General features: G+C 36.6%; 1 protein-coding gene and 2 long non-coding RNA genes across 6 annotated transcripts in view; 2 read left to right on the top strand and 1 right to left on the bottom strand.

The window, feature by feature from the left end:
* Positions 1-500: 500 nt before the first annotated feature.
* Positions 501-1,235, bottom strand: LOC117187056. The gene is made up of 2 exons (XR_004471846.1): positions 1,143-1,235; positions 501-1,081 (listed from the first exon to the last, which is right to left on the bottom strand). It is a non-coding gene; the product is annotated as an uncharacterized LOC117187056 (long non-coding RNA).
* A 1,759-nt stretch (positions 1,236-2,994) lies between these two features.
* On the top strand, positions 2,995-4,654 carry LOC108156601. The gene is made up of 3 exons (XR_004471847.1): positions 2,995-3,284; positions 3,341-4,084; positions 4,158-4,654. It is a non-coding gene; the product is annotated as an uncharacterized LOC108156601 (long non-coding RNA).
* Positions 4,655-9,103: 4,449 nt separating this feature from the next.
* The window catches only part of LOC108156597, a 37,723-nt gene continuing 28,233 nt past the window's right edge, over positions 9,104-18,593 (top strand). For 3 of the 4 annotated variants that reach the window (XM_033388789.1, XM_017288139.2, XM_033388788.1), the window contains exon 1: positions 9,641-9,757. The gene's annotated coding sequence lies outside the window, so the exon portion shown is untranslated. Of the gene's footprint in view, positions 9,187-9,640; positions 9,758-18,593 lie in introns of those variants that run through there. The other variant, XM_017288140.2, reaches the window with a different exon arrangement.

Below are 18,593 nucleotides of genomic sequence, written 5' to 3'. Positions count from 1 at the left end.
AAACAAGCAAAAGTGGCAAAGCAAACAGAAAAGGTATGAACAAAATATATAGGGACATGTAATAAGAAACTGGTGCATTTTCCACCAATTCTTTGACAACAACATGGCACACAGAAGTCCGCATTAATTGGAAATTTGGACATCTGGTGCTATTGGAACTAAATCTCACCTAAAATATAATTTGGGCGATAATATTCTGATATCTGATTTAGTATTTTAAAATACGAAAAGCATGCCATTTTGAAGTATTTAAATATTCGACTTCCTGAGTTTCCTTTCAGTTTACTCCAGTTGCTGATCCAGTTTCTATGAATTCATATCTATTCATACCAATTCAATGATTGACTCGTTCTATACTGATTCTTTTTCTGTTTTGTGCCGAACTCATATTGATTACTCATATTGATTACGTACTCTGATTTTGTCTGTTACATGTTGATTAATTTAATTAGAATTATCCTGCATTTAATCATAATTCATTTACTTTGAATTATTACTTACTAGAAGATTTCTAACTATTTAAATTGCCAAAAAGAAGACTTTTTCGTTCTAGCCAGCTAATAAGTTTACTAGATCCGTTATAGTTCAGCTCTTCTGTCGGGTATATAATCAAACTGTCGATTTTTACAAACCAGTAAGAAAGCAAATGTGTTTTGCTGTGGTTTCAAGCCCTTTGCCGCAATATGGCTTCTGTGTTCCTGGCCCAGGAGACGGCACTCTCTTTACAAAAAAAGGCAGCAGGTTGTATCCACATTGGGGTTGGTGTAACCAGTTTGGTGTTTGTATTTTTTCCTGTTTATAACAATGTCAATCATCTCCCTCTGGATGATCCTCCGCATCCATTGTTGTTCATTGTTCAGAAAAGAAAATGAAAATTTTCCGTAGTTAAATATTCAACAATGAGTAATATAATGAAAATAATTGTTTTGTTGTGGTGTACCACAATGACAAAACATTTAAGTTATGGAAAATTTATGAATTTGTTGTTGGAACTGAAATAATTGTTCAGGAATATAACTTGATAAACCAAGCAAAATGTTGGCGAGCTTTTCAGCTTGTGCTGCAAATTAAAAGGAATGTTCTGAAATTGGAAAAAATGTGTGAAAATGTTTTCTTATTTTTATTAATTATTCATCCTTTACCTCAACCTATCTATCTGATTTATCAGTGCTATAAGAAATGCATAATGCTAAGAAGCTTGAGAAAGCTCAATTAAATCTTTTTCTTTACAAAAGAACTCAGACCCGCATTACCTTTTTTAAGAAGGAAGTGCATAAATAACATTTTCAAAACAATGGGAAGGGGCAAATACCCAAAGAACCCAAAGGATACGAGGTCTCCATAGGAGTGGTTAGGTAATGCATACTATTTCACGGCTTGCGTAATAAATTGGATAATTTGTTTACAAGAAATAGAAATGGAATTCGTTTCTAATGCATTTAAAATTGTTATTTACAATTTGTATGCATTCTTAACAATTCTTCTTGCCAATTGTGCAGATTTGTTTAACTGAAAAAATAAATTAATTAGATAAGGCTATTAGTCCGTGCATTAAGTCTGCAGCGGATTGCTATATAAACTCTAGCTGGTTCCTGAACTTTACTGAATTTAAACAAAATGAAGATCTTCGCTTGTGTGATCGCTGCTCTCCTCCTGTCGTCAGCTAACGCCTACAGAGGACCTATGTCTTCTCACACCGATGTCAGAAATGACAAAAAATAGAAATATAGCTAAATTGTATATCCCTGATGGAATAGTAAAACGAATACGATGAAATAAATTCCTTTTTGAAAGAAATGGTTTATTGTGGAATATCAATTCACGTTCTTCCCAGGTTTAAATTAAAAACAGACTGCAGAAAATGTGGGAAATACAACAGAAAGAACAATGATATGTCTATAACAAGAAAGAACGGAACGCGTTTCTAATGAATTTAAATTTAAATGAATTGGATAAGCTTAATATTCTATTCTGTTTAGTCTGCAGTGGATTGCTATATAAACTTTAGCTGATTCCTGAACTTTATTAAATTCAAACAAAATGAAGATCTTTGGATGCATTCTGGCTGGTATCCTCATGTCGTCAGCTAACGCCTACAGAGGATCTATATTATATTATCCTAGACGCTGATATATTAAAAATATCAGCTGCTTTAAAAAACTTAATGCTTTATTCTTCAATTACGATGAATTAAATAAGCGAGTCTACAATTTAAACAATTCTTGTTCGATACACCGTGTAAGAGTGTTTTTTCGAATCTGAGTTCATCGTTGAAAAAGCGTCGGACACACTTGTCACTTGTCTAATCATGATTATTAAATATTCCATATTTTCGTCAAAAACTAAACCATAGGAAGGAAAGGATATATATATGTTGTGGCCATTTTGCATAAGCCCTAAATACGAAACCAAATACAGAATATTCTGACAGGCATCACCTCTTGTTTTACGTAATCTGTCGATTCCAGAGGAATATACTTTTTTAAACAATGGAAATACTTATGAATAAGCTTCAAGCACATCTCCACTTGTATTACTGCGCGTCTCATTTCATTATTACAAACAAGAATGGAATTCGTTTCTAATGCATTTAAAATTGTTATTTACAATTTGTATGCATTCTTAACAATTCTTCTTGCCAATTGTACAGATTTGTTTAACTGGAAAATAAATTAATTAGATAAGCCTATTAGTCCGTGCATTAAGTTTGCAGCGGATTGCTATATAAACTCTAGTTGGTTCCTGAACTTTACTGAATTTAAACAAAATGAAGATCTTCGCTTGTGTTATCGCTGCTCTCCTCCTGACGTCAGCTAACGCCTACAGAGGAGCTATGTCTTCTTACACCGATGTTAGGGATGACAAAAAATAGAAATATTGCCACTATGTACATACATATATCCCTGATGCCATATTCAAGCATACAAATTTAAAACAGAAAACAATAATTGTACGAATACGATGAAATACATTTCCCTTTGAAACGGAATGAATGAATGGAAGTGTCTACAATTGGGTTTTTGTGGAATATCAATTCACGTTCTTCGCAGGTTTAAATTTAAAAAAAAAATAGAACACAGAAAATGTGGCAAGCGCGATTGAACAGTGAATCGCTGCTGGTGCCTATCTTTTATATCCAATCGAAGTCAGTGGCTGTTCAGGCGTGAGCCATTTAGCAGTGCAGCAATAAGCCGTACAGAGCAGAAAAAGGAGGAACACAAGCACCTACCCAGAGAAGGACTCCGCTAAGCTGCTTTGCATATAGGTCAAGGAGCTGGTTAAATGTGATAAGCAGCTTTTAGCTTCACAAAAATCGTTCTTCATTTCGTCTTGTTTTCAGACAATCTTTTTGAGTGGTCATTGGCTTCAATTCTCTGGACAAAAAAGTTAAAGTTAAAGTTGGATAACAATTAATCTCAAGTTTTTGTATATTTTTTGAAATGAATAGATTATACGAGCTTTGAAGCAAATGCAAAAGATATAAGTCTAAGAGTTTTTACTTTGTTGTGTTTGAGACTATTTAAAGTCTTGTCAAAGGATTACAATCTATACATACAAGATGTTTAATTGTTTCCCAATGGACATACCCGCCCATATATATAGCTGATGCGTAACTTCCTGACAAAAGAGATTTGTCTTCAAGCCAGGCCAAAGTAGGAATAAGTACAACCAAGAGAGCAATAGCATAGATAGTCGGTAATAGATGACTATGGAAGAATCTTGGCGGGACAATGCTTAATGCAATACATTAAAATCTGTAAAAGAAATTAACAAAATGTTAAATTCATTCGTCCAAGGACAGCGGTCAGGAGGAGACAGTGACTTCCGTTTAAATTTAATGTTGCTTCCGCATTCTCCTTCTGTTTCGGATACAATGCGGCATGCAAGAATATATAGCGAGAAATTTCATTTAACGAATGAATGCATGGAAATGGATATGGTTGTCGGAATGCATCCCTCGCATGTCGAAAATCTAAAAAGTATCTTATAACTGTACTCTACTGCTATGCGCTGTGTTAATATCCAGAAAGCCATTTGAAACTTATTTGTATTTATTTAAAACTGTTCTAGGGTAATTAAATAGGTAATTAAATAATTGTAGGCTTATAAACTGCTTGCAGGTTAATTTAGGGTGAAATTAATCTCTCCATATGCAGGTTCAGATGCTTTTCTTCTTTCAAAATGGGTGTTTAGAGGCAGAAAATCCCATGTACTTAGAAACACTCCTTCGCACAGATTCTTTTGATGCTTTCAGAGGGGACTATACGAGTAATGTAATGTGTGTCTGAAATTCTTTTTGAATTATTTATGAAGCCAGCCAGCCGTCGTTGGAAAATAAATGCTGAATTAAGCTCCAACTCAACCAAACCCTACAGGGGAATCATCAAATGATAATATGGTATAATTTGCTCGGGGAACTTGTGTGTGATTTTCATCGCATTGAGCCTCACTTATTTAGGCAATTAGCCATAACCATTGAGTGAATTAATGGTCGGCATGAGGACTGTGGGGCAGAATCATCAAACATGCATTCGTCATGTGCAAAATTGGGATAATACATTCTTCCCTATGGGGCAGTCAACAGATTTGTTGCTCCTCTGGGAGTCTAACGTTTTGTAAGCACACGCGTACGCATTTAATGCGATTTAAATGTTAATTTTTTGCTATAATTTATTGCAACTGGAGTTTGTCTGGCTCCAAATTTTGAGAATTACCTTTTTGATCGATATTGATTGTGGCTTCTTTTCAAATTTGTGATATTTTATAGTCTGGTTTTTGGTTTGGATATTCCTTTCGAAACTCGCTGACAAATTGTAAGCAGTCCACAGCAGTCGGCCAACGAGACTCCTGCTATTCTGTCGTTAATAGAGAACATGCTTCGAACAGTCTTCCGCTATAAATATGCTGATGTTTCTCTGGCGGGGCATGTGTGCTGCCGTCCTAATTACATTTTAATGTCTCGATATTTTGAAGATTTTATGCGAAACGACAACGATGTGCCAGTGACGATGATGATGTGTTAGGACCAGAATCGAATCACAAGAAGAGAATTTTCGCTTAAAAAACCATAACTTTGTCTCGGAATAGGTATTGAAATATAACATCGTTCTAATCTTATCAGTCTGAAGGATCCATAGATAAGGACTGGATTTGATTTCCAACTAAAATCATTTAACTTAATTAAGAGTAATGTCTGCTCGATAGATCAGATGTTTGAAGCTAACTTGCCTTTATTAACTCTTTAATTAGAAAAATACACAATAAAATTCAAGGAGGTACCGACTTGGTTTTCCTTTAGTGAGAGAAGCCGAACAAATATTTGAGCTCTTCAGTATACAGGCTCAATTTTGGTTTGTTATCACATCAGCAAATTGATTACACGCTCGGGTGGCCCTGTGACATTTTGCACTCAGTCTCTAAGGCCGTTACCACTCCCAATGCTCCCCTTGTTTGTCTGGCAATCTGACATTGCCCGCAGCAACAGCGACTGGCACTTGGGGGTGGAGTATCAGTTGTACAAATGTTTGCCAATAGATACTGCGGGCTGTGTGTTCATTTGCTTGCCTGACTTAGACAGCAGCCAGAACAATAATAACATCGAGATTCAACATAGTATTTTCGTATTTCTCAGTTCAGTTCTGAGGTGTATCCAACGCGTCTGGCACTACAGTCTGGGAACAGTGAAGTAGAACTTGCTATAATTGCAGCAATATTTAAAATATTCGTAAACGTAATTCGTATTGGGTCCATTTTGAAAAGTCACTCCAGTCCTGACTGAATGGGAAGTCAACAGGTAGCGTCGATAAGTGTGGGTAAATATTGGAATACTATTTTTTTAGGGGAAAAGTTGAAAGGTTATGGTTCTAGCCATAAACATAAAGACAATGCAAGAAATTGGGGCAGAAAGGACAAGACACTGAAAGTATTACGTATACGCAGTGTGTACAATAAAAACTACCAGCAATCGAGTAAAACTACAAATAAACGATGTTTTAGATATATCTTACTAAGAACTCACTCAGTTGAATTCGTTTAACTGAAATGCGGCTGCGGCCACTTTTACCTAATATTTTGGTAGCCTTTAAAGAAGTATACACCGAATTAAGTATTAGCCCGAATTCCGAATTTTCGCCAGCTCAGTTGTTGCGAAATGGGACACAGAAGTATCCCTTCGGTTCGTTTGTTTGTGCACCATTTTGCAACAGTTTTTTTATGACCAGGCTTTGCCAAAGCAAAGCAATATAAACAGACAACAGACCATCGCCCAACGGACCCACTCAACTGGGTTATTCAAACAGGAGACGCTGACAGCGACCGAAGGGCTCGAGGGAAAACAACAGCATCCACTAGTGGGATTTCGAAAGTGGGACAGCCCGAGTTTGGAATTTAAAGACGTGCCTTTCAATTTTTAAGGCGTCTTCTCATCCATGTGTTAAACTATGAGGAGTTTTTCGATACATCATAAATAAACACAATCGATGTCAGCCAATAAAACAGAAAAAATAATATTTGCAGAAGCCAGAAATCAAATTGAATTCTTCCATTCCTCCATGCATTTGTTTGATTTGTTGATGCGGAGGCAACCATGAATCCGAATCACAATTTCTGGTACAAAGCAATCTCTCTTTCCATGCCATACAATTATCTATACTGAGAAAACTTTTTCCGAATTAATTTAATTTTTAAAATACATTTTACCTTTATTTTACTTTTGTTATACGAACGATTTCTCTGCTCTCCCTTTAAACAACCTACCATCTTCTTGAATGGCGATGTAAAATATCTGTTGTTGGATTTATTTAAATCTATGGTTTATATTTAGCTTCCTGTCCGTGGAGCCGCACCGCTTATGACAGAGCAGAAAATGTGCTAATAAAACAGACTGCCGACGAAGCCGTGAAAAATGTTCACTCTCATCCAACAGCTGAATATTCAAATGCTCTTGACATTGCCAGTTGCTGCTCTTCAGGACATTTCCTCTGGACAAACTAATATCTATAAATATTACCTTTCAGCACTTATCACATTAAATTCAAAATTTGGTCAGTATTTAAAGTATGCCATTATTTCTAAATATTATTTTGAAAATAAGAATAGCTGTAATAAAGCATTCCAGAAAATATTCAATATGGAAACTTAAAGGTCATTCTTTGCTGGTACTGATTGATTTATTATGGGCTCAATGTTTGACAATGATAATCTGCACATCCAGGAAATGATTAATCACTAAGCTCTCGATATTATCAGCTAAATCGCTTTCAATTTCTTTACACTCGCATTGCTGACAAGGGTTGGTTCACCCTGAGTCAAAGTCAAGGCCAAAAACAGGGCAGACAGGCACATTTTTTGACTTGCCCAAGGCTGGTCATTTGTTATTTTTGTCATTGTGCTGTAAGGGCCTGTAACATTGAATCCAGAGGGCATCTTTTGATCATTCCTGAATTGATTTTCAATTTGTGTCAAATAATGTATGACTTAATTGTACTATATTGTTTAGCCATTGAATAGTTAACAATGGTTTTTGTTAACTGGCAGAAAATTGTACAATGTTTATTTTAAATTATCTATGCATGCGTAGTTCTGATGTACGTTTTTAAAAAATATTTTTTCTATTGAATGTAAAGTACGAACCACTGGAAATAGTTGTTCGTAGTCAATTTTAGCTATAGATGCATTTTTATCCACCAATTTATTCTGCAAACAAATGTAAACAAATGTTTCAAATTTGAATAAGTCAATCAATAGTTTTTGATTGCACTTCTACAACAACCATCATGGTTCTCCTGCCAGTTTAAAGTCAATCTAAGCTTCCACAGGGGTGACACTCATATGAATTTGTGAAAGTTCCAGCTGTGTCTACTTATTTCATTAACAACGCAAGCAATAACACTAAGAACAGGGAAGGAAGAAAATATTTCGCACTAACCGAACAGCCAATTAGTTTCATGTACTCCCCACACATGTGAATTAGCTGAGAATTTTCAATGGAACCGTCAAAATGTAAGCTGTTTCTGCCTCAAAGGTTCCTATCATAAGAGTGTCTGCGGCAGGCAATTAAAGGAACACAAGGAACTTTTGGAAATTATCTCTAAGTACATAAGCAGATGTTTAAGGCTCAGATTAGGAAGGCGACACCAAATTTTGATGTGGCTTTTTCGTCGGGCGTATTGAGCCTGGTGTGTGGCTGTTAAAACAAAGTTTGCCTCTTGTCACCTGAGAGAGACACAACGGAAGGACGACAGACTGCGGGTAGACTGTTTCCTGCTGGCTTCGTTTTCATTGTGCAAATATTAAAACGTCGTGAAATCCCTTGCTTACCTTTCCTGGAAGCTTATCCGACAAATGTTGTTGAAAGACTAGAGTGCTCGATCCTTTGGGGATGGGGTAGTTCACATTATGTTTATCGTATCACGTACGCTTTGGAATAGCGAAATGCTTAAGGCTTATTCCCATGAATTTTATTGATACTTGATGTGGAGATTTTTTTTTGTATGATTTGCTAATTATTTTTTCGAGAATCGGATTTACAGCTATCAGCGGTTTTCATCCTTTAAGGATGTTTCTTTTTTTTTGTTGGTTGATATAGATCCGCTAAATACCATACGGCAGCAAAAAAGTTTCGAAAACAGGCAGTTTATTATTTTTCCAGTCAATCCACGCCATGTTTTTAATCAACCAATATTTCCAACAAAATTATCTGAATGCGTACCCGCATAGCATGACGAGGTACTTACGCAACTAAAAAGCTTATTTGAGAAATCAAAGTACTAAAATTAGAGTTTCGAGGTTTATTCAATCAATTTTTATATCAATATAAGAAATATCTTTTCAACATATTTTAAGATTGAATATTCTATGGGTTCTATTACCATTAAAAAATGTTATTAACTTTAATATAGCAGTATATGCAAATTTTGTATTGATTTACTTTCAGTAATGAGCTATGAAAGGGCCTAGTTTTCAACCCCAGGCACCATTGGCGTGCTAAATTTGTTTTCATTATCACGGCTTTTCCTGCGCAGACTCCGACTGCGTGCCTCTGCAACAGTCTCTGCCTCAGCGATGCCAGCAATTCTCAGTCGGCATACCGATGAGACTTCAGTCATTATGCGGCTTTCATGAGCAAAGCAACGGATAGGCACGTTTCGGGAGAAAACATTACGCCACGTGGATGGACTACGAAAGGTACTTCGTAGAACGACATGTGTCTGTGAAACAAAAAATAAAACTCAGAATAAACAAAAATAGAAATATCCAGGAAAGCGAAAGTAAATGAGCGGAGACTTAATAGATAAACTGTATTCCATATGTTGGTGTCCAGAGCTAAATTGCTTTATCTTTTATATTTTATATAAATTTTAATTAACACACTCATACACAGTCATTTATTCAGATATAACCGATTCATTCACACCCATACCGAGTTTTTACTGTTCACCCACAATTACTCGCGTGTGCTATACTATTATAACATAACAGTTAATATTCTAGTAATAACCTAGCAGAGAAATATTTAGATAAAATCACAAATCGAAACGAAACCAGTGGCGCCTATAAATAAAAATCCACCCCTTTTGTATACATCTATTAACTTAATTAAATTAATTAAATAAGTAAATTAGTGCCTATAAAAATCTTAATCAGGATTAAGAAAACAGTGTGTAAAGTTACAATTATCATAATGATCGGAGCTGCCACAGAGATGAAAGGATTCTAGTCAACTTTGGGACTTAATTGGAATAAACGAACGATTAAAGTGAGTATATTCACGTACCAGCCAGTGGACTTTAGAGACGGCGAGAATAGGATAACGAAACATACAAATTAATGAAGGAGATGTAGATCTAGAAAGTATATAAGAATATTTAATTACGTCGTAATTTTTACTAGTTACCCAACCTAATGAAAAAGTAACAGTAGGATTGCATTCTGGGAAAATTCTTGCCAAAATGATCTGGCCTTTCAACTGCGAATTTGGATACCTTTCGCAGTGTTAATTGTGTCAAATATACAAGAAAGCGAACGAAAGCAGCAAATATAACAATAAAAGGGTAATAAAGACATACAAAAATATCGCAAAAAAAACAAAACAAAAGAACTTGTAACCTGGCAAGCCCTACCATAATAATATGTTAAAGGCAGATGATGTGGGGAGCGGAAAGGAGTTGGAAGCAGAAAACCAACAAAAAGAAACTGATATGGAATCTAAATGGAGGACTAAAAGAACCCAAGCATTCGCAGCAGTGCAACAGGACATTTAGTTTGGTCCGCCGTCACTATACGTATACGCAATGTGCATGAAAATTACCACCAATCACGTAGCAATGTGAACTCTAAGTTCACTTTTAGTACACACGCGTGACCCGCAAGTATTCAAGTGGGAGCCTTATCCACCATCATAATAGTTTTTGGGGGCACTTTGCCGACCAAGACTGACCAAGGTCCCGCCCCATTCATTTCGACAGTCGACAGGAATAATTACACACATATTTGGCTGTCAGAAAAAGGCAATTTTCTGAAATGTTCAACTGGAATGACAGCCAGACAACATTTTGAACATTTTGTGGGTTTTGATAGTCGCATGACATGCCTCTGCTTTCCAAAACAACGATTTTGCTGGCCATTTTCATTTTTGTTTTCTGAACAAGAACTTTTTTGTTTGCTCTTGTTTTTATTTACAATTACAATTTACTTAAGATTTAATTTTCTTCTGTTAATGTTTACATGATATATGTATATATTGACATTTTCTAAAACTGCCCAGTAGGATAAAAAAGCAGATTTTCTATAACGAATTAATATCAACGCATATTCTTTTGTGGGGTATATTTAACTGTCTTCCAAATGGCCCATGACACTATCTTTGGCTTCAGTTCACTTCACAGACCCCAGCATCTGTCATTTGCGACATTCCCACAGATAGTTGAGTGCGCTTAAAATCTCGAATAGATGCAGGTGACAATCTCACCAACATCCTCTGCAACAAAGAACTACCTTTGGCTGTCATCATCATAAAAAGCGACAACATAACTAAACAAGGGTGTGGCTAGGAACAACGTCAGACTGTCACGACAGTTGCAATTCCATGCTGCCTGCTCAAATGTGCTTCATAATGATGATGTTTCTTGCTTAAGGATACAGAAGGAAGAGTCTGACAGAAAGATACCTCACGATCCCTTGACACCCTTGTCACGGGACACAAAGGAATGCAAGAATCTTTTGTTGTTCATTGGATCCATCGTTTCTGACAAGATTATATAGTTATTTAGACTTCTTTATGGGTTTTTCTGTCCAACATGCTGAGAACTGAGAATCACTGCATGAAAAACAACAAAAGCAAATACACAATTTTGCCATTTTCAATTCTGGTTCCCCAGCGTCCGTTACTGTAAAAATAAGGCGCTTACATGCTGAGTGCTTGACTTCAGGACTTCAACGCATCAAATTCAATTGTTATAATGATCTTTTACGTGTATCGATTTCAATCAAAGAAGGAATAACAGAGAATGGTATAAAAAAAGTAAATGAAAGAGAACAGAGAATTTCTTATTTCCCACTTTTTTTATTGCAGTTTGTGCTACAAATAGTTTTCTACCTTTTTTGCAGTTCATTATGAGGGTTAAAAGGTGTGCACTTAGGCTGAATCTGGTGAAGATTTCTTGATCCAACTCAAATTTTATAATGAAGTTTAGGCATCATCCCAACGGCAATATACACTGGGTCTAGCTTTTTTTTTTTTGTTATAATCTTTGGTATAGAGTGTATCTTCATCTATAAGTACAGAAAATAAACTAGAATTTCGACTTTCTCATTCTTTGTAGTCCACATTAGCCATGCATGAGACCGTGGCGTCGGCTTGTATTGTCGTTGTGAGGGACACTCGGCGTATGCGCAACAAACGTGAAATTTGCATTTGATGAAAATGCTTGTATATTCCTCCGCAGGCCATAATATTCCTTCAACTATGAATTATTCAGTGAGTCATGCTTGCATGCTCTCTCTCTCTCCAGTTTTCAGGTATGATATTTTAAATATGTATTAAAATTGGTCGGGCCACGAAGCAGCCTCCAACTATTTGTATACGCTTATGCTTGGAGTAGAACCAACCTAAGCGAATCAAGATGCACACCTTCATGTAGATATTATTGTGTGATCGGTGCTAAATTTTATATTTAAAGCTTACCTTAAAAGTGGCTGAAAAACTGAACAAATTTAAAGTAAGAATTGCTTTATTCTTATTGTATATTTTTCGATGCCAACCACGTCTAAGCTTCAACACTTGTACAAATAATGGAAACCAAAACAGACCCACTACTAGTACACGATGTCCACTCCCATTCTTTCCTTCCGAGTTCATTGTCTGTAACTATCGTGCTGTATGTGTGAGCCATTACTCAATCTTGGATCCTTGACCCCTCCTTAGGCACATCTTGTAATATATGAGCGAACATCTGGCAGGGGAATGGCAGCTGCTGGACTGTATCTGGCGGGGTGGAAACTATCTGGCACATTGCCATTATTAATGATGCACTTGACATGGTCCACATGGAAGATGGAGCAACAAAATGAAATATGGCACTACTTCATAGAGAAATTGTTTGTCATACCACTCCGACATTTCCACACTAAAATGTGATCTTTGAGAGGGTTCTCTACACTAACTAATTATGTTATTGGCATTGCAGTCAAACAATTACCTTGTGACCTCATCCTTACATTAACTAATCTTTTTTCCGGTGGTGCTATAATGTTGATGATGGGATTGTGTTTACCTTCACCCATCTGTCCTCATAGAAGAAGAGTTCTAAGCAGAAGTTGAAGAATAAATAGAAACAGCAGAAGTGAAAGAGCACTATGATTTGGCAAATAAATTACGTGAAAAATTGTTTGTTTACTTAAGATTGTTTTTTTTTTTTACTCAAAGGCTGAATGATGGTGCTTCAAACGAGAAAAGGTCATCGTTTTCGGGGTAAACTCGTATGTTCTGATGTCACGCGAAATGTATACAATTTCGAGGGCGTTTAACATGACAGCCGGTTCAAAGCCTATCATGTGCCACAAAGTACTCTGCTCTGGATCCTACTATCCTCCGCACTTCCGTTTAACCGCCTGTTTACTGCTCAGTGGCCAAGAAAAGACGAGTGAAACGTGGGAACTACGTACACGCATTCATGTTTGCTGGTCTGGCAATCCTCATTCCCTGCCGCTGTCCCTCTGCCTGATGCGCTCCTTGGCCGCGTAATTGTGCGTGCCAGGGACCACAATGGGGGAGAGACTAGACTAGTTAGCAGCCAGCTACTCCGCACCCTTTTTTCTAGCCTCACCAAACCTAAGAACCGAATTGGCCAATGGCTTCTGTTCCGGAAGAACGGAACGGATAGAGGTAATTGAGTGTAAGGAGAAAGTGGCATGAGCTGGCATCTGACTGTCTGAGCTTTCCTTCTGTTTGCTCATCGCTGACCCACTTTCCACTGAATGATATCGATTCTCACCCAATCAGATACAACAAGTGAGTTCCAAATGAGGACGAATGAACCTTTCTATTGGGTATTGTATAATCTTGTTGGCCCTTTATTTAATCATTGTCTATGCTCATGCTCAGGCTTAAACACAAGACATACAAATGAATCAAAATCAGATATGAATACTGCCTTGAAGCTCAATTTAAAGTCAACTGACAGACATTTTCTAACGAGTTAATTTCGGCCGAACACATCAAAGATATTGCAGCGAAGGTCCTTGGCTGGTCAGCTCATTAGTCCCGATACTAGAAAATCATTCATTAAAACCATACGTCACCCACTGAGTAAAGTGCCTGCCAATGAATTTTGCCGGATATTCTATGAGGTCTCCTCATTGGTTAGTTTTCCATTTTGCAGCTGTTGCTTGTTTCAGTATGTTTCTGTTTGCTCTGTTCTGAGATAGCTTTCACATTTTCATTTCTGGGCTGGGTTTTGTTGAATTTTTAGACTTTTAACCTCGTAAATTTTCTCCAACCAGCTTCTTTGTCTGAAATTTTGTATTACAATTTCAAACTTTGTTGTGTATCTAGTGTTTTATTGTGTGCATATTTTCTCCAGCCCAGTTTCGTTTTATTTGCCTTTTGTTTTTCACCAGCCTTTCTGCTAATATAAAAATGCTTTACGGTCAGCTCTGGAACTTATTTTATGTCTGCTGGATCAAGTCAGCACTTTTTGCTTTTCCACACGACCTACATTGTATCTTTGCAAATTTCTTGACACAACAAAAATAGCCCTAAAACTTTACCTTAGGTGCTTTTAGCTGCTTTTAATCTTAGTTCTTTAAGGTCAGTTCTCACTAAGCGAATTAACAATTCTGTCACTTTCCATGCTCTGCCATTTCCTTTAGTATTTTCAGGGAGAAGCAACGAAGATGTTTTCAATTGCCAACATTAATAAGGTTATGAATGGATTATATGAAGACACATTCATCATTCTTTTTGTCTACAATAATAAGCTGACAGGTCAAGGACTGCTTGATTTAAGAAATTTCCTTCCTCTTAGCGGTTTGTGATTTTGGGAATGTTTGGCCTTCAATTGAGGAGTCTTATCGACCTACGAGATCTGAAAAGGGTTGATGAAGTATTAGACTATCTTGCCGAAATTTCAGCGGCAGATGAAAGGCCAGAGTCAGAGGAAAGTTCTGAAGGAAACGTCAGCGGAAAGAGGAAGTCGTCAAATTTTCTTACAAATTTGTATTGTGTAAATGTCTTCCGTTAGAATGATGAGTTTTGTTTATCATCAGATATATGTTATATAGACGTTTTTGGCGGAACAATACTACCACCACCTTTCTTGCTTTATTATACCCCGTACTGAATGAGTATAGGGTAGAGTGTCCCTTATTTGACGTAGGCAAAACTTATAGCACGAGAAGATGAAACAAAAGGTTCGCTAGGACTTTTTTCATTAAGTTGGACAAATATTTACCTATTCGTTACAATCGTTCCATCCCCCTTTTTTGTAGGACCGGGAAAGATAAATGGTGTAACCCATTATAGTTTCTTATATGAGAGTAGAAATTAAGTTAAGTTAAATTATATTCATATATGTATGTACGAATAGAATAATTTATTTAAGGTATCCGATTTTAATTTTAATTGAATTCAATTAAGAACCCAACGCACTACATTCTAGCCACAGTGTTTATTGAGGAAGCAAAAACTATTGCATATTGCTAGGAATGCATGTTTTATGGATGCTTTTCCCTTGAAGTGCTTGGATGAACAAAATAAAAACAACAAAATACTTAGAGAAAATGTATTTTTTTATATTTTGTAATGCAGCCTGCACCCGTTGCACTACGTTGGCATCAAAAGCTTCGCTTTAATGGAAAATTCCTTTGAGGCAGTTATGTACGTGATCGAAATAAACCCAATTTCCTGACTGCCATCACATTTTCCAATCTGTTCCGCTGCAACTTGTGTTGCCCTGTTGACGGCTTTTTAATCAAACTTTGTCGACTACCAGGAACCAGGAAAAAAGAAGAGTGAACGGAAGTTCTCTCTTAGCGTGGCCGCAGACTTTCTGCCACAAGATTCCTTGTCTACAGAATGCCCTGGAGGCGGATTTCAACATATCTAGATTAAAATAGATACAGTTTTGGCTACGTTTTATATTGGTGGGATATCCAAAAAAAGACTTTTGTTTGGTTGTTCTTCTTTCTTGCCTGCATTTGTGTAAATGTAAAAAGAATAAGAGGTCAGAAAACTTGATTTTAAACAAACACTTATATAACAGAACTAAAAATAAATGAAGACCCAGAGTCAGGCTTTCTTCTATTTGTGCAGTCCTCACTTTTTCTTTTTCATCACATTAGCATCATAGCCGTTTTCGCTTTGGCTTGTTTTTGGCCAAAAGGAAATGAGCTCTCATCAATAAGCTAAAGAAGAAATGAGACATGACGATTTGTTGCTTTCAAAAGATACATGCATACTTTTTATTCTGCAAAATTTGTTGTAAATAAGATACTTGAAGTTTTGGTAGAAAGAAAACATTCAATGGAAATAAAATATGTGAAGCATGTCATTAGATCATCACTAATAATAATAGACTCTGTACAATTTCTTAAAGAGTCGCGTGTCTTTTCCTGATGCCATGAATCTTCTTCCTTGCGTGTCCGGCTCTAAAATTGCATGCCCTCTTGATCGCGTGTTCCCTTCCTCTAGTACTGTACTTTCACACCATTCTGTATATTTTCTATTTGCTAATCACTCAGTGTTTTCTTCCGTGTCATTATTATTCCTTATATGGCTGTTTCACTGTTGTGGTTGTTCATGTAAAATGCATTTCACTAGTTAATATTGTATTGAATTGTATTACTGCTGAAGTAAAAAAGTATGGAAAGAGCCACTTTTGAAAATGAAAAAGGAAATTTTTGGCTGTGGGCATTGACTGCATCTACTCCAGCTGAAAGTGGCATGGCCGTGTTGAAGGCATTTCAACATTGCTGGAGAGTTTATAACTTTTTAGTTGCCGGTTGCATACTTAAGTGCATTTTGCAAAGAGGAAAAACTAAGAAAAATTGTTTGCAAGCCTTTCCCCCTGACTAGTGAAAATTAATAGATATGCACTAGAGAAAATCCACTAGACGTGAAGATAAAGTTAGGAATATACTCGTAGCAAGATAAATGAACAGTTATGATTGCTTGAAGTGGTTTTAGTTCTAAAGGCAACAGATTCTATATCTTTTTTCTGTTCATGCGCTTCTTGGAGAATATTTTTTCCTCTTTTTCCCGAGCCAATGAATGAACATGGTGTGTTAATCCAATGAATAGAAGAGCATCCATACAATGCATAAAGGAGTCTAAAGGAGTCCAATGAATAGAGGAGCATCCATACAATGCATAAAGGAGTCTAAGTCCCAACAATACATATCAAATTGATGTCAATGGCTGTAGAGACTTGCGAGATTTAATCACACTACCTATTATGAGAGCCTCAATAATGGAGCAAAAAAAGGAGACTTCTTGGAAGAGAGCTAAGGAGCTTTTCAACGGCTATCAACTTACTTATCTACTGGCCAGGAGAGGAGTTTGTTAGGAACGCAGAATGTGTTTAGGTAATCCCAACATTTAGCGGAAAAACAAAAAACTTTTCTTTTGTTCTTTTGCGTAGGTTGGGGACTAGTATACAAATTTAAAATCCAATTTCCATCTCCGCAAAATTTCTCCAGTGCTGCAGTTTATCAAATCTAATTCGTAAACCGCTTTTTGTGGTCGATATATGTATTTATTTATATGTAAATTTAGGTAAGAACCGTGCGCGAAATTCTGGTTTCCCTTGAGGAAAGAGTTCACATTCAAATTATAGGTGTTGCAAAATACCATGTGTAGTCATTGAATCTGCAGAGGAGTGGGAATACAAATTAAGTAGCTAATTTTACACAGATGCGTATGTATTTTGTTTAATTTTGCTCTATAAGCATTTCCATTTATATATCAAATATTTTGGAGGTTTTTAAGCAGATACGAGTACCAGGATGTATACACATGTGATAGAAAAGCGAACATGCTTAGTAGCCTCCGCATCAGCAGCTGCAGAAAGTACATAATACCATAAAATCGATTGATTTATCCTAATCAAAAGAAAATTCTACTGGCTTATAACTGTCAAAGCTGCTAGCAGGCGAGTACTCGTAATAAATCATTTTGAGCTTGGGAAAAAAGATTGAGCTCCCATTAGTACCGTAGCTATATTTTCCTTCATAAGTTTACTTATCAAAGATTCCCATGTTGGTCTATTTTCACGCAGATTAAAACACTTAGACGGGTTTCTTTGTCAATGCAGAGTTTTCAGTACATTGATAGGCCCCACGAATGTTATTATCCACCAGTAAGGATGGGGAGCTGGCAGGGGAATTACTAAATAAAACGACAATTTTCTGCATTGAAGAAATTTAATTGCTTGCCAGAACAGATAAAAATACCACTCCCTTTGGTTTTGTCATAAAAGTTACGATGTGAAAAATAATAGAAAAATGGACTGCCCGCGAGGTTGGAGGGTTGCCTGCTTTTCCTTTTCGATTGTTGCTTGCCTTAAGCTATGGTGAAGCCTCACAATTAAGTAACTACTGGTAAAGGAGCATCAGCAGAAGCTGTTCCAAGTACACATTGATGGCCGCTAACAATGGAAAATGGAAGACTCCTGGCGGGATATGAAAAGCGGTGGCACAGTCTTTTATAAGCTCTTTATGGAGCGCAGCACAGACTGGGATCAAAATGCTCTATATGAAAAGCTGGCAAACAAAATGAACAAAAAGTTGACTTTATTTGGTCGAAGACATGGGCGGCATTTACTTTCGTTTCCACCGTGTCTCGCGTTTTCTTGGATACCATACATAACAGGACAATGTGCTTGGCAGCTCCTTGACTACTTGTTGATTTATTAGCGAATTCGAGAAGAAACGGTTTCTAACAGACTTGATGGAGAATTGAACTCTTACGATAAAATTACATATTTGCCACCTCTATTCTTTAAGGAAAATTTATTATCAGAATGGGAGTATAAGTCTTTGTTTGAGCAGGTTAAGTGTCTGCATCAGATGAAGAAATCCCGCCATTCAATTAAATC

The sequence above is a fragment of the Drosophila miranda genome, chromosome 2 (genome assembly GCF_003369915.1).
Source record: "Drosophila miranda strain MSH22 chromosome 2, D.miranda_PacBio2.1, whole genome shotgun sequence".
In the NCBI taxonomy this organism is placed as follows: Eukaryota; Metazoa; Arthropoda; class Insecta; order Diptera; family Drosophilidae; genus Drosophila; species Drosophila miranda.
This window is presented reverse-complemented; position numbering and strand designations above follow the sequence as displayed.